Here is a 12,828-nt window from a genome sequence, read left to right on the forward strand (position 1 = left end):
TCAGAAAGAATCAGACTCAAGAACAGAGCGCAAGTCTGGATAAGATCAGTACCTCGTGAAGACCACATCATGGAAGTAGAAGAAGGGAAGGGGACTTGGGTATTGTTCACTGAAAGGGACAAAAAGGTTTTCTATCCCCAACAATAAAAACAAGTTACTTTCACAGCAAAAACATTAAAGGGACAAAGCACAGAATCACACTTTACCCCAATGTGAATTTTAAGTCTACGTAAAAGAGGAAAATTAAATGGGAAGAACAAACGTTTATGCAGGTTTCGGGGCATACTTTGTAAATAAATGTCTACCATTGCTAATAAAATACAATAAACAGACTTCAGATATACATAAAGGGGGCAGCTAAAATGTACATGAAAAGCAGTCCTCTAAAAATGTACAGTACAGCGATATAGGGGGTACTAGAAGGGGTATGGCTTACGGGTACATAAGCAGAATGAAGACAGAGAAACTGGTAAGCTGCAGAAAAGTCGATAAAGGAGGACTGGCTCTGGAGAGGAAGACAAACAAGATAGGAAGAGACATGCGGGTGGGAGGAGGGGACTAGAGGGGTCAAGGCAAGATTCAGAGAGACTGGGGACATTTCAAGAGCTAGGACTGGTGGCATGTGTGTTTATAGACAATGCTGACTGACGAATAGCTACTCTTATAGCGAGGGTGCACGAGGAAGAGCCCATAATTAAGAGTCCCAAAGTTTCTCTTTTTACTGATTTATACACGTTTTCGGTATTTAATTAAAAAACTAAAAAACACAAAAACACAAATGTAAGTCTTTTGGCGTTTCTCCATGCTGTGAATCATGGCTGCCAGGTCAATAGCTGTGCATGTTGACAGCATACGGAAGAGAAGGAATGAGAATTCCTAATGAAGATCAAGCAGCAGCTGACGAGCATGTGCTAGTACTCTCCTGTTAACGTTTTCAGTAATATTACACCGTGTGCGCTATTTAGCACACTAAAATCCAACAGGCATGTAAGTATGCATGTACATCCTTCAGTTGATTAAATGTGAAAATATTCTTTCTGCAACTTCGTTTTTCCAATGACTAAACATCAATACCATTCATGAGCAATATAATGAAGGGAACAGACTAAAAATAAGGTTATGAGACATGGAAATGTCGTACAAATGCAAATCATTAAACCAGAGGCTTTGCTGACAATTATGAGGTGACAATGGGACCAGGTATCTGTACCTCATCTGACAGGGAGGGGATGGAGTAACTTTCTGGATATGACGTAATTGCGGGCGGACGAAGCAACCCAGCTTAGTCCTGTTGAGATAGTTAACTAATTTTGTATTCTTCACTGTGTGCAAAATGTAGGCATTTGGGGAACGCACATTTATAGTTCATTTCCCGTTTGAAAGGTGACTATTACCACATGTTAAGTAGGAAATATAAATATACTCTAACTCTACATGTAAAATTATATCAGATGAGTGGACTTATGGGTCACTGTGTTCCATTTGCTTCCAAAAGAGTCACCTCCCCCCCCCGAAACAACTAACCTCCCACTGTAAAAGAAATTCTTCATCCTAAGATTTTTTTAATATTAGAGTATTTGTTTTCTGCATTTTATACTATTCCTGCATTAACAACATGCAGAATATGGAACTACAGGTAATATCTTGTTTCAAATGGATGTTGCATTCACTGTTTATTATTTCAGCTGCAAGCAGTCATGTTCCTTTAGTTCCTATTGACACTGTTCTCGAAGAAAGCTCTTTAGCATCAGCTCAGTATTGTGTCTTTCTTCAAGATAAGTCCACTTGCAGGCTGTATTGCACTGTTATAATAGTAGTTCACTGTTGTTTTTGCAACTAGTTGGTTCCGACATGTCCAGATGACATTAGGTCAAGAGGGCTAAACTAATATTGAGTTGTGGGTTATTGCCTACAGCCGTACCACAGTGCGACGTTCTATAACTCTGTGGTTTGGTAGGCCCCAGACCTAGCAAGAGCAGAAAACAAACTACTGCGAGGATGGACATTTTTAGGGTTCCTTCCTTTCTATATCTTGAGGTTTTGTTTGATCACAAAAGCTCCTGGTCTCCACTGATGTGTTTGATTTCGCTTCCAGGATTGGAAATAAACCAGTCCAGACCTTTTGGAAGCTGTATGATGTCAAATTTGGGTCTGCAGTACTGAATGGCAGTGAATTGTGGTGTTACATGGATTGTTCCAGACTAAAATTGATAGAGAAGCTTTTTCTACAATTATTACTTGCCCTGCCACTTAGCACGCCATCTTTTATTGCCCACAAGGAATTAATGAAGAGATTTTTGTTTGACACAATTGTCCTTCTACTTTTATTGTAAAGTCTATCAATTTTGGGTCAACCCAAACTTGGAATTTAACAGGCTGTATCGGAGGGTTTGCCTTTCATTGGATCATGTGAATAAAATTGGTTGGTTTAACTACATGCAAGTTGGTTTTCAGGCCCTTAGGCGACCAGGAATGTTTATGGTTCCGGATTCCATTACAAAATGTGTCCTAGCCTGGATTAAGGCTAATTTTCTTCCTCTCAGAAAATCTCAGAGGAAGGATCATTAACTACAAAAAAGCCACTGTTGGTGTTTATGTTACTGTTTGCTTTCATTGTTCATTTAAGTAGATTTTGCCTTGGGCTGTTCAAAAAGGCGGATCCTTGGTGGAGAATCTTCATCCTTGTTGTGACAAGTTCTCGACACATGATACCCTCCACTTTATTATGTTTTGTGATATGTATGGTGATTTACACCATAAATTTAATATTTCTCTTGACTTTTAGACAGGCAAGATCAGGTCTTATGTTTTTACAATTGTTAACATCGGAACGCACCTGTTTTCATATTGTTTTACCTTTAAAGAGTGTGTTGAAGAAAACTGACCTTATGTAATTAACTGTTCTAAATGTGCTGATATGAATTGGTAGGTATTTATATTTTCGGAGGGTGTTAAACAGTCTAGCTGTATTTATTTCGCTGTGTGTTTTTTTTCTTGCCATATTTTTCTTGGAAGGTGCTTTACCAAAATAAACATTTATGATGATGATGAATTCTGTGATTTAATTTTCTGAAACTGTATTCTTTTGCACCATGGTAAATCTGCAGTTTTGATGCTGGTATATGAGAAGATTTCCTATGTAAACCCTTGAATTCAGGTGTGAGCCAGATGACTTTCCAAAAGCTACTGGGGATGGTGTTCAACTCCTTACCGATTTTGCTGCTCATTGGGACTTCGAATATAATTGATTTTGCCAATTATCCTGCAATGTCTTACTACTGATAGCTGGTTTTATGAATTTTCACTTGGATTACCCTGTATTATAATTAGAAAATTCAGAGAAACATGGTTGTCATTCAGAGTGGGACGATGATTTTGTGTGCAGAAGACGGCGGCATTAAACAGTTTGAAGACTAATGCTTTACAGAGTGTAGGACTGGTAGCTAAAATCTTGTTGTTCTTTGAAAATGTGATGCAGCTTGAAGACATGGACTAAGCAGACTAATGAACAAGCTTTTGCAGTACAATAGGTCTCGCATTTGATCGAGTTACAGCTACTGGTATTGTTAATGCGTAACTGGGCTTTTCTTGCCACATAAATAGGTCAACCCTGCCATATAATTTGGTCCTCTCTGCCACATAATTCCAGTGGCCCTGCATATAACTAGAGCACCTACATTTACCTTCTTCCTCTAATTGCAGAAAAAATGAAAATATTGCCATTATTTATTATATTTTTATATTATTTTGTTCCCCCCCCCCCCCACGACCTAGTGTGGGGACCCAGAGATGACCTAGACAGAAAGAGCACATTGTGTGGCGAGTTATCGGCAAAAATGTTTTGTAAAAGGAATGCCCCACAAAGCATTATGGGGTGAGTTTGCCGCAAATATTGTAGTATCTTGACCGTAATGCTCAGTACAGCCCCTAGAGGACACCATAATAAAAATGGCATTTGTAAGAATCATGGTCATGTAACCATATAGTCAGCCCATAGAGGGCATAACAATATGAAAACAGAATGGCAGAAAGTAATGCAGTGTAGCCCCTAGAGGGTGTGATGTCTTACACATAGGCCTACTGCAATATTATTACAAACAATGCCCTGAAAACACAAACTACTCCCAGCTGCAAAACAAAAGTTCCAGCCATGAGAGAGCTTAAAAAGACATTGAATGGTGAGAAAGGTTACTTATTTGGGGTCCCCCCCAACCTACTGTGAGGACCTAGAGATGCAATAGAGAAAAAGAGTGTGACTTGCTCAATGGTTTAGTTCTGGTCCCATTGTCCCAGGACCACCACAGGCTGAGTTATGGGCAAAAATGTTTTGAAAAGGAAATGCCCCACTAAGCATTATGGGGTGAGTTTCCAGAGTGCAGTGAATATTATAGTATAGGCTCTCCCGCTGTGCTGGGAGAGCCTGAGGATTTCGTTGTTTTTTTTCCTGTGTTAAATGCTCCAGTTTGTATATTTTTCAACTGCTAAACTTGTTAAGTGGAACCCATGTGAAGCAATCCTCAGATCGAGGTTGTGCTACATGAAACTTCACATCCTCATGTAAATCGCTCCTCGGATCGAGTTTGCGCTATATGAAACTTCACATCCTCATGTAAAGTGCCCCTCCGATCGAGTTTGCGCTTTATGTACATTTCTTTAAAAAAAAAAAAATTAATACATTGAAAAGGACCTCCCTCCAGCTTGCAGCCTTTGTGCACAGGCACCACAAAGACATAGCGGCATACTCAAAACATGAAAGACGAAGAAACAGAGTACGGCCATGCAACGCGAAGCGGCAAGGCAAAAGCAAAAAGTAGTGCGCCACACAAAGGTATATATATGGCCGATCGTGCAATAATCCATGTTACAGGGTCAGTCTGCAAGGCAGTAACAAAGCAGCCTCAAGGCGGGACAAACGTAAAGCATTTACCTACGAAATCAAGGGAATTTTGAAAGGCAGGCCAAGGAATGAATGACAGTGGTGAGATAGGTGTGTTGCAAGCCCACAGATGTAGATTACAACATGTCGAGAGATAGCCCTCGCGTGCTGCCTAGTCTCGACCTAAAAATGGGAAAGCACTGTAAAAATAGGATGTTTGTACATGTCTTCTTTCTAATTGAAGCACTACATTTTAAGATGGCAAAGAGGATGACAGTAGCACCAGTGAATTAATTTGAAGATGAATGCATTAAAGAAGGGTATTTGAAATGTGTTGAGCAGCCCCCGATTCCTCTGGAAAAGGGGCATCTGGTGCTATTCAGAGAGATAGGAGGCGCAGCCGAGGATGACCACAGATGCCGTTCATTTTTAGAATCTCTGAAAAACCCACAGCATTTTGCCAATGTGCCTGACAAAGCACGCTTTAAAAGTGAAAACTTAACACTAGAACAATATTTTGAAAGGGTCTTGTGGAATATCCCCCTTCTGTCCTCCACTTCCCTTTTAACTTTCCTCATACAATCCCAAAGCCACTGTATATGCCTGGCTCATTTGTATACACTGCAAAAATTCACTCAGACTTGGTTGACATTTCTAGGATGATATTTCACATTTTGATATTAACAAACTATCAGCAGTTCTCTCATTTGAGAGGGGTCTTGTCACATTAATAGTTGCACACAAACAGACACTCATTCAGGTGCATGGTCTCAAGTTAGACAATAGCAAGATGGTTGGGAGGCACCTTAGGTTCAGTGTTTTGGTTCCTATGAGCCACAAGTTAGAGGTTCTATTAAATAGATCTTGCACAGTGCTACTATCACTGTGATGCACCTGCCATTGATAGACGGAACACACCAGCCACTGGATTTCCAAAAAGGTAGGTCTTGAGGGCACATAAAAAGGTGACAAAATTCTAAGTGGTTTTTAAATAAAGAAGTAGATTGTGCACCTTTGACCAAAAAGTTACAGCAGGCAAGTTACCACACCGGATTTTGGGTTTGTACATCTCAATAAGCATTTAAACGAGCCGATTCTGCGAATCGGTCCGTTTGCGACTAGAAAAAAAGCTTTGTGCATGTGCCCTTGGTGCTCTAGTGTGACTAATACATTTATGTTCTTGTTTATTTCTGTCTAAAAAGACAAAAATAAGCAATTGAGTTACAGACTAAAGAAAACTTTAAAAGAACAAAAATGTGTGCTACTACTTTACATAGTTTTTAACTTTTAAGCAAGTTTACAAGGCTAAATAACCCTGTCAACACTTAATTATTTGAACTTGGATTCATTCCGTACCATGACCTTAGAAAAGACCAATTTTAAGATGGGTATGCAAAAGGTATCTGGCAAAAACTGGTCCGGTATTTTGCAAATATGGGTTTGGGATACTACAAGTCAGTCTAGAATAGCAGACGTCAATAGACACACACAATGACATACATCTTTATTCAAAGTAAGATGGAACAGTGCAGCATTGTCTTTATTAGAAGATTGCAGAAGTGGAAAATCTCACGCTTAGGTTACTTGAAATACTTGTTTAAGAAGTCTTTCTTATGGTATTGACGTTTAATTGAAAAGGCTTTATAGAAAGCACACTGGATGTAGAAGTGTTTCAGATGTGCTGACTATATTGAGAGCCTTACATCATTTCATGATAATTATTGTTTATTAGAAAACACCACATACGTTAAACATCTATTAAAAAATGTATACATGTGGCTTTTGGGACACTCATTCATTTATGTTTTCAATATAGGACTACACTGAATCCATCACTTGAAAGAATTCAAACTTCCAAAGACCACACTACAGGATTGTTTGAGCAGGCGATGCCAGAGTGCGGGCCCACAGGTCACGTTGCGAGAAGCAGCTCGAAGTCCCCTGATGACGGCGTCTGTGAGACCAGGGTCGCGGTGCGAAGTGGGGCAACGCGACTCCGTACGGAATCGGCAGGTCATGGTGCGGCCAGCGGCGGCGCAGTAGTTTCTCTTCTTGAACAGCACAAAACACACAGTTCCTGTGCTGCAGGTCGAGGAAACTGAAGTCTTTGGTGTCCCTGAGACTTCCAACAGGAGGCAAGTTCTACTCCAAGCCCTTGGAAAACTTTCTCAAGCAGGACACACAGCAAAGTTCACCTTTTGCACTCTTTTCAGGCAGAAGCAGCAACTCCAGGCCAGTCCAGAAAAGCAACACAGCGAAGGGACAGTACTCCTCCTTCAGCTCTACTCCTGGGCAGAGGTTCCTCTTGATTCCAGAAAGATTATAAAAGTCTGGGGTTTTGGGTCTTCTTATACCCAGTTCTGCCTTTGAAGTTGGCAAACTTCAAAGCAAAGTATCAAGTGTTTGCAAGATCCTTCCTTGTCCAGGCCAGGCTCCAGACACACACCAGGGGGTTGGAGACTGCATTGTGTGAGGGCAGCCACAGTCATTTCAGGTGTGAACGACCACTCCTCCCTCCCCTCCAGCTCAGATGGCTCATCAGGATATGCAGGCTACACCCAAGCCCCCTTTTGTGTCACTGTCTAGAGAAGAGGTGTGAACAGCCCAACTGTCAAACTAACCCAGACCGCGAATCCCCAAACAAGCAGAGTCACAGAATGGTTTAAGCAGGAAAATGCCTACTTTCTAGAAGTGGCATTTTCAAACAGACAATTTAAAAAACAACTTCAATAAAAGATGTATTTTTACATTGTGAGTTCAGAGACCCTAAACTCCACATTTTTATCTGCCCTCAAGGGGAATCTGCACATTAAGGATATTTAAAGGCAGCCCCATGTTATCCTAAGAGAGGGATAGGCCTTGCACAGTGAAAACAGAATTTGGCAGTATTTCACTGTTAGGACATATAAAACACTATAGTATATGTCCTACCTTAAACATATACTGCACCCTGCCCCTGGGGCGACCTAGGGCCTACCTTTGGGGTGCCTGACATGTATTAAAAGGGATGGTTTAGGCCTGGCAAGTGGGTACACTTGCCAAGTCGAATTGGCAGTTTAAAACTGCACACAGACACTGCAGTGGCAGGTCTGAGGCATGGTTACAGGGCTACTAATGTGGGTGGCACAACCAGTGCTGCAGGCCCAATACTAGCATTTGATTTACAGGCCCTAGGCACATCTAGTGCACTTTACTAGGGACTTACCAGTATATCAAATATGCCAGTCATGGATAAACCAATCAACAGTACAATTTCTATAGGGAGCACTTGCACTTTAGCAATGATTAGCAGTGGTAGAGTGCGCAGAGACAAAACCAGCAAAAACATACCTGGAAAAATAGAAGGAAGAAGACCAAAAGTTTGGGGATAACCCTGCAAAAAGGACCATTTCCAACAGTTGCATACACCTGCACCACCTTTCAGATGACTGGTGATGAGATAAAAATACTGGGTCGCCTGTAGCAGTGCTGTGGCATTGCACACTTTAGCGGGTGACCAGGGGACAGAGTAAGGTTTGGCCCATGCCCTCAACAAGGTCTCAGTAAGGGCCTCATTAAATGGTAAAAGGGGCTAAGTATATGTTTGCCCCGGCTGAAGAACCTCCGTAAGCACAATGGTTTTGCCCTCCAATGTGGGACAGCTGGAGGTTAAGGACTTCGGCCACCCTATGCATAACCATGGCATAAAAGCACTCTCCTTAGTGACAGGGCCAGGGTGAGAGAATGGAGACTTCCTGCAGGTAGTCATCCCAATTCTTCTTGTGATAAGGTTGGACAATCATCACCTGAATGGTCATCATTAATTGAACCCATGCAAGAAAGTGAATGCATGGTGTGGTGTTGTTGAGGCAGTTCAAGCGGAGGAAACGGGGCCGCAACAGTGGCCAGACAGGTTTTCGATCAAGGTTGAACCGGCACTGACTCGACATCGGAGAGAACAATTGGGGCCTCATCTTCCAGAGATGACTGTGTCGGCATCTCCATTGATTCGCTGTGAACCAGAGTGGATCATGGCACCAGAGGTGGCATCAACAGTGGAGCCGATAGGTGTGGAGGATCCAGAAGGCACCAAGGGCAAACTCGCCAGTAATAACCCAGACGAGGAACCTTTTGGCTTTGTGGGGCCGCAAGCACACCAGAGGGTGACAAGCAAGGATCCGAAGAGTCGGAGTATGGCCTCCAGATTAGTGTCTAGGGTTGCAGAAAGAAATGAAGTGGCATCAGCGCACAGGGGTGGTGGCTGTATTGGCTCCACATGGCATTTCCAGAGCAGAACGGCATCAGTACAGAGCCACACAGTGTTACCTACTGGCGCACAGAGGTACTTCAGTAAAGTTCCCAGATCCAGCCTGGCACATAGGGAATATTCAAAAGGATGGGAAATTTGCAGCTGCAAATTACAATAAGAAATCTATATCATTATGAATTACTATTACACAGACGGTATAATTAATGTGTTGCTGATTTACATATGTTCATAAATGTTGTATGGAATGTTAGAAATGGGAGTCTCTAGTTGGCACTCAGTTTACACCCTGTCCAAGTGGGGACCCTCATTTTAGTCAGGGTAAGGGAGTCACCCACCTAAGATAACCCCTGCTCACCCCCTTGACAGCTCGGCACAAACAGTCAGGCTTATATCAGAGGCAATGTACAAAGTATTTGTGCAAAGTATTTGTACTCACAAACACACACTTACACACACTAACACAATAAAAAACACCATAAAAGTACTCAACACCAGTTTAAAAAAAATAGCTAATATTTATCCAAGTTGAACAAGACCAGAGCAACAAAAATCCAAACAAACACAAGAAAAGATATCAATTTTTAAAGTTAAGTGTCTTAATCCACTGGAATCAATGTATGCATTGTTATAGCACAAAGTACCTGGTCTGCGTCAAAGATAAAGCCGCAGGAGAGGTGAGGCATCAGAAAAGCAAGCGATGTGTTGATTCCTTACTCAAGTGAAGCTGTGAATCGATTCTTTCCCCTTCGGGTAGGCCATGCGTATATTCTTTTCCTGCAGGTAAAAGATGTGTCGATTTCCACCCGCGCAGCCTCGGTTCCTTGCACTGATGTTGGAAATTTGACACCCAGGGACAATATGGGGAACATCCAGATGCATAGCAACTATGGATACCCACTGAAGCAGGCAATGCATCGATTTTTCAGCCGCAGTGCAGGCGCTGCCTTGATATTTCTGCTGCAACGGCCATGGTGCGTGGATTTTTTTTTTTTTTAGATAACCAGCTTCCACTTTCAAGGGCCCCGGGACTAGATTTGGCACCACTTGGCAAGTCAGGACTCTCAGCAGAAGAGCCCAGGCACTGGCAGATGATGTCTTTGATGTCCCTGAGACTTCACAACAGGAGGCAAGCTCAGTTCAAGCCCTTGGAGTACCTTGGAAAGCAGGATGTAGAAAGCAAAATCCAGTCCTTTCACTGACAGGGAAGAAGTAGCAGCAGCAGGCCAGCACAGTAAAAGGAACAGGCAGAGTGGCTGGTACACCCCTCAAGCATTTAGGTCTTCTCCTTGGCAGAATGTACTCAATCCAGAAGTGTTCTGAAGTTGTGGGGTCAGCCGTCCAATACTTATACTCATTCTCATTTCTGCCTAAGGAAACTTTAAAGGAAAGGCTCTGTAGTGCAAAGAACCTGCTTCTCCCTGTCCTGGCCCGAGCCACACTCTACGGGGTTGGAGACTGTATTTTGTGAGGACAGGCACAGCCCTGTTCAGGTGCAGGTGTCAGCTCCTCCCACCACTCTAGCCCAGGAAGACCCATCAGGATATACAGGACACATATCCGCTCCCTTGTGTGACTGTCAAGAGTGAATTCACAAACAGCCCAACTAACTGTCTGTCTGACTCGGACGTGTATTCAGCAGCCAGGCAGAGGCACAGAATGGTTTAGCAGGAAATGCCCACTTTCTGAAAGTGGCATTTTCAAACTTACAATCTAAAAACAAACTTTACCAATAGATGTACTTTTAAAATTGTGAGTTTGGAGACCCCAAACTCTAGATCTCTATCTGCTTCCAATGGGAAACTGCACTTAAAAGATATTTCAAGGCAATCCCCATGTTAACCTATGGAAGAGATAGGCCTTGCAGAAGTAAAAACTGAACTAAGCAATTTTTCACTATCACGATATGTACTACACACCAGTACATGTCCTACCTTTTAAATACACTGCATCCCGCCCAGGGGGTTGCCTTGGGCCTACCTTAGGGGTGACTTACATGTAGTAAAAGTGAAGGTTTTGGCCAGGCAACTGGGTACACTTGGCAGGTCCACAGGTTGTACTGGCAGTACAAACCTGCACACACACTGCAGTGGCAGGTATGAGACATTTTTACAGGGCTACTCATTGGACGGCACAATCAGTGCAGCAGACCCAATAGTAGCATTTGATTTACGGGCCATGGGTACACATAGTACTCCTTAATAGGGACTTATTAGTAAATCAAATGTGTCAATCAAGGAGAAAGCAATCACCAATACAATTTAGACAGACAGCACTTGCACTTTAGCACTGATCAGTAGTGGTTAAGTGCCCAGAGTGATAAAGTCAACAAAAACAAGTAAGAAGAAATAGGAGGAATAAGGCAAAATGTTTGGGGGATAACACTGCAAAAAAGGGCCATTTCCAGCACGGTATAACTGTCATTCAGCTCAAGCGTGTTGCAATTGAGAACATAAAAAAAAAAAGTCCTTTAAACACAAGAAAAACAGCTGAATAGACTGGTATGGCGGGTAGGCACACCTTTTTTTTTCTTTTATTTAAACAAGAACGCCCTCTGGAGGCACGGGTTTAAAGGCTCTTTTAGGAGAACAGAGGTGTAAGGAGGGCAAACTGTAAATGCGCATGTAAACACAAATATATAACTAATCAAAGTCAGGTAACAAAGATGGAAGGGCGCCAAAGCAAATTCAGAGCCTACAAAAAATTAGATGGACAGACTTGAGGTACTGGGAGACTAAAGCTTAAAGAAATAATTTACCTCTACTAACATTAGCTTTCTGTATAATCTAACTTTGCAGTTATTTACTGGCTGCATATAATGGGCGTTTTGTAACACGATGACTGGTGGACCTGGCAAGATGCAGCAGTAAGTGTGTTAGAGAAGAGGTAACTAGCACACAGGGATATGTTTTCGAGCTCAATCACAGCACCCACACAATGGATGGGGCGGTACTCTGGCTGGGTGAGGGTGTAAGGTTAGGTCATCAGATTAGGGTAATGCGTGAAAGCACATATTTCTATCTGTAGAACACTATAGAAATGTGATGTTGATAAAATATGGAGTAGCGTTATTTTTAAGACGTGATGCTATTTTTTATAACCTTCAATTTCAGAGACATGAAAAACGCACGTAATCTCCTGCCCTTCCACAATCCAAACCCCACTCCCATCTGCAATACCTTGTTCTGTAGCTATCTGTGGAGAACAGAGCGCCCTTGTGTTAAAACTTCCGGTGGGACGGCATTTTCACAGCTCCTTCGCGAACAAGTAAACAAAGGAGGAGCTCACACGAAAATAAATCTGCACCCCCGCCCCACGCCTCCATCCATGCAGCAGCTTGAAGGCGCTTTGTTTCACGCTAATTCGGAGAGATTGCCATTAAGCAGGCACTGTAAGCAGTGCTGATACTGGCTGCACCATGAGGCTTTATTTGTTGAAATGCATGCACAGAACATGCTTTTACAGCATCTCCACTTTGTGTGGAAGGAGGAGGCTTCTGCATGCAGTTCTAGCCTCGGCTATTCACTGTGGGATCTGTAGATGCGAGTTATTTAGACTTTTGCAATGGAAAGGCCTATGTAATCGTTTTCATTAGACTGTCAAGCAATGTTCTGCCTCATTCTAGAAACAGAACAGGAGGAATTCGTTGCAATTACAGTTATGGAGTCATGCTGTGGAACAGAAGGAATAGCTGCACCGCAGGACA

At 42.4% G+C, this 12,828-nt stretch overlaps 1 protein-coding gene across 1 annotated transcript in view; it reads right to left on the reverse strand.

Moving 5' to 3' along the window:
- Window positions 1-12,828, reverse strand: part of PLEKHG3 (pleckstrin homology and RhoGEF domain containing G3) — a 495,850-nt gene that overhangs the window by 144,826 nt on the left and 338,196 nt on the right. The window lies entirely within an intron of this gene.

This window comes from Pleurodeles waltl, chromosome 9 (genome assembly GCF_031143425.1).
Source record: "Pleurodeles waltl isolate 20211129_DDA chromosome 9, aPleWal1.hap1.20221129, whole genome shotgun sequence".
In the NCBI taxonomy this organism is placed as follows: domain Eukaryota; kingdom Metazoa; phylum Chordata; class Amphibia; order Caudata; family Salamandridae; genus Pleurodeles; species Pleurodeles waltl.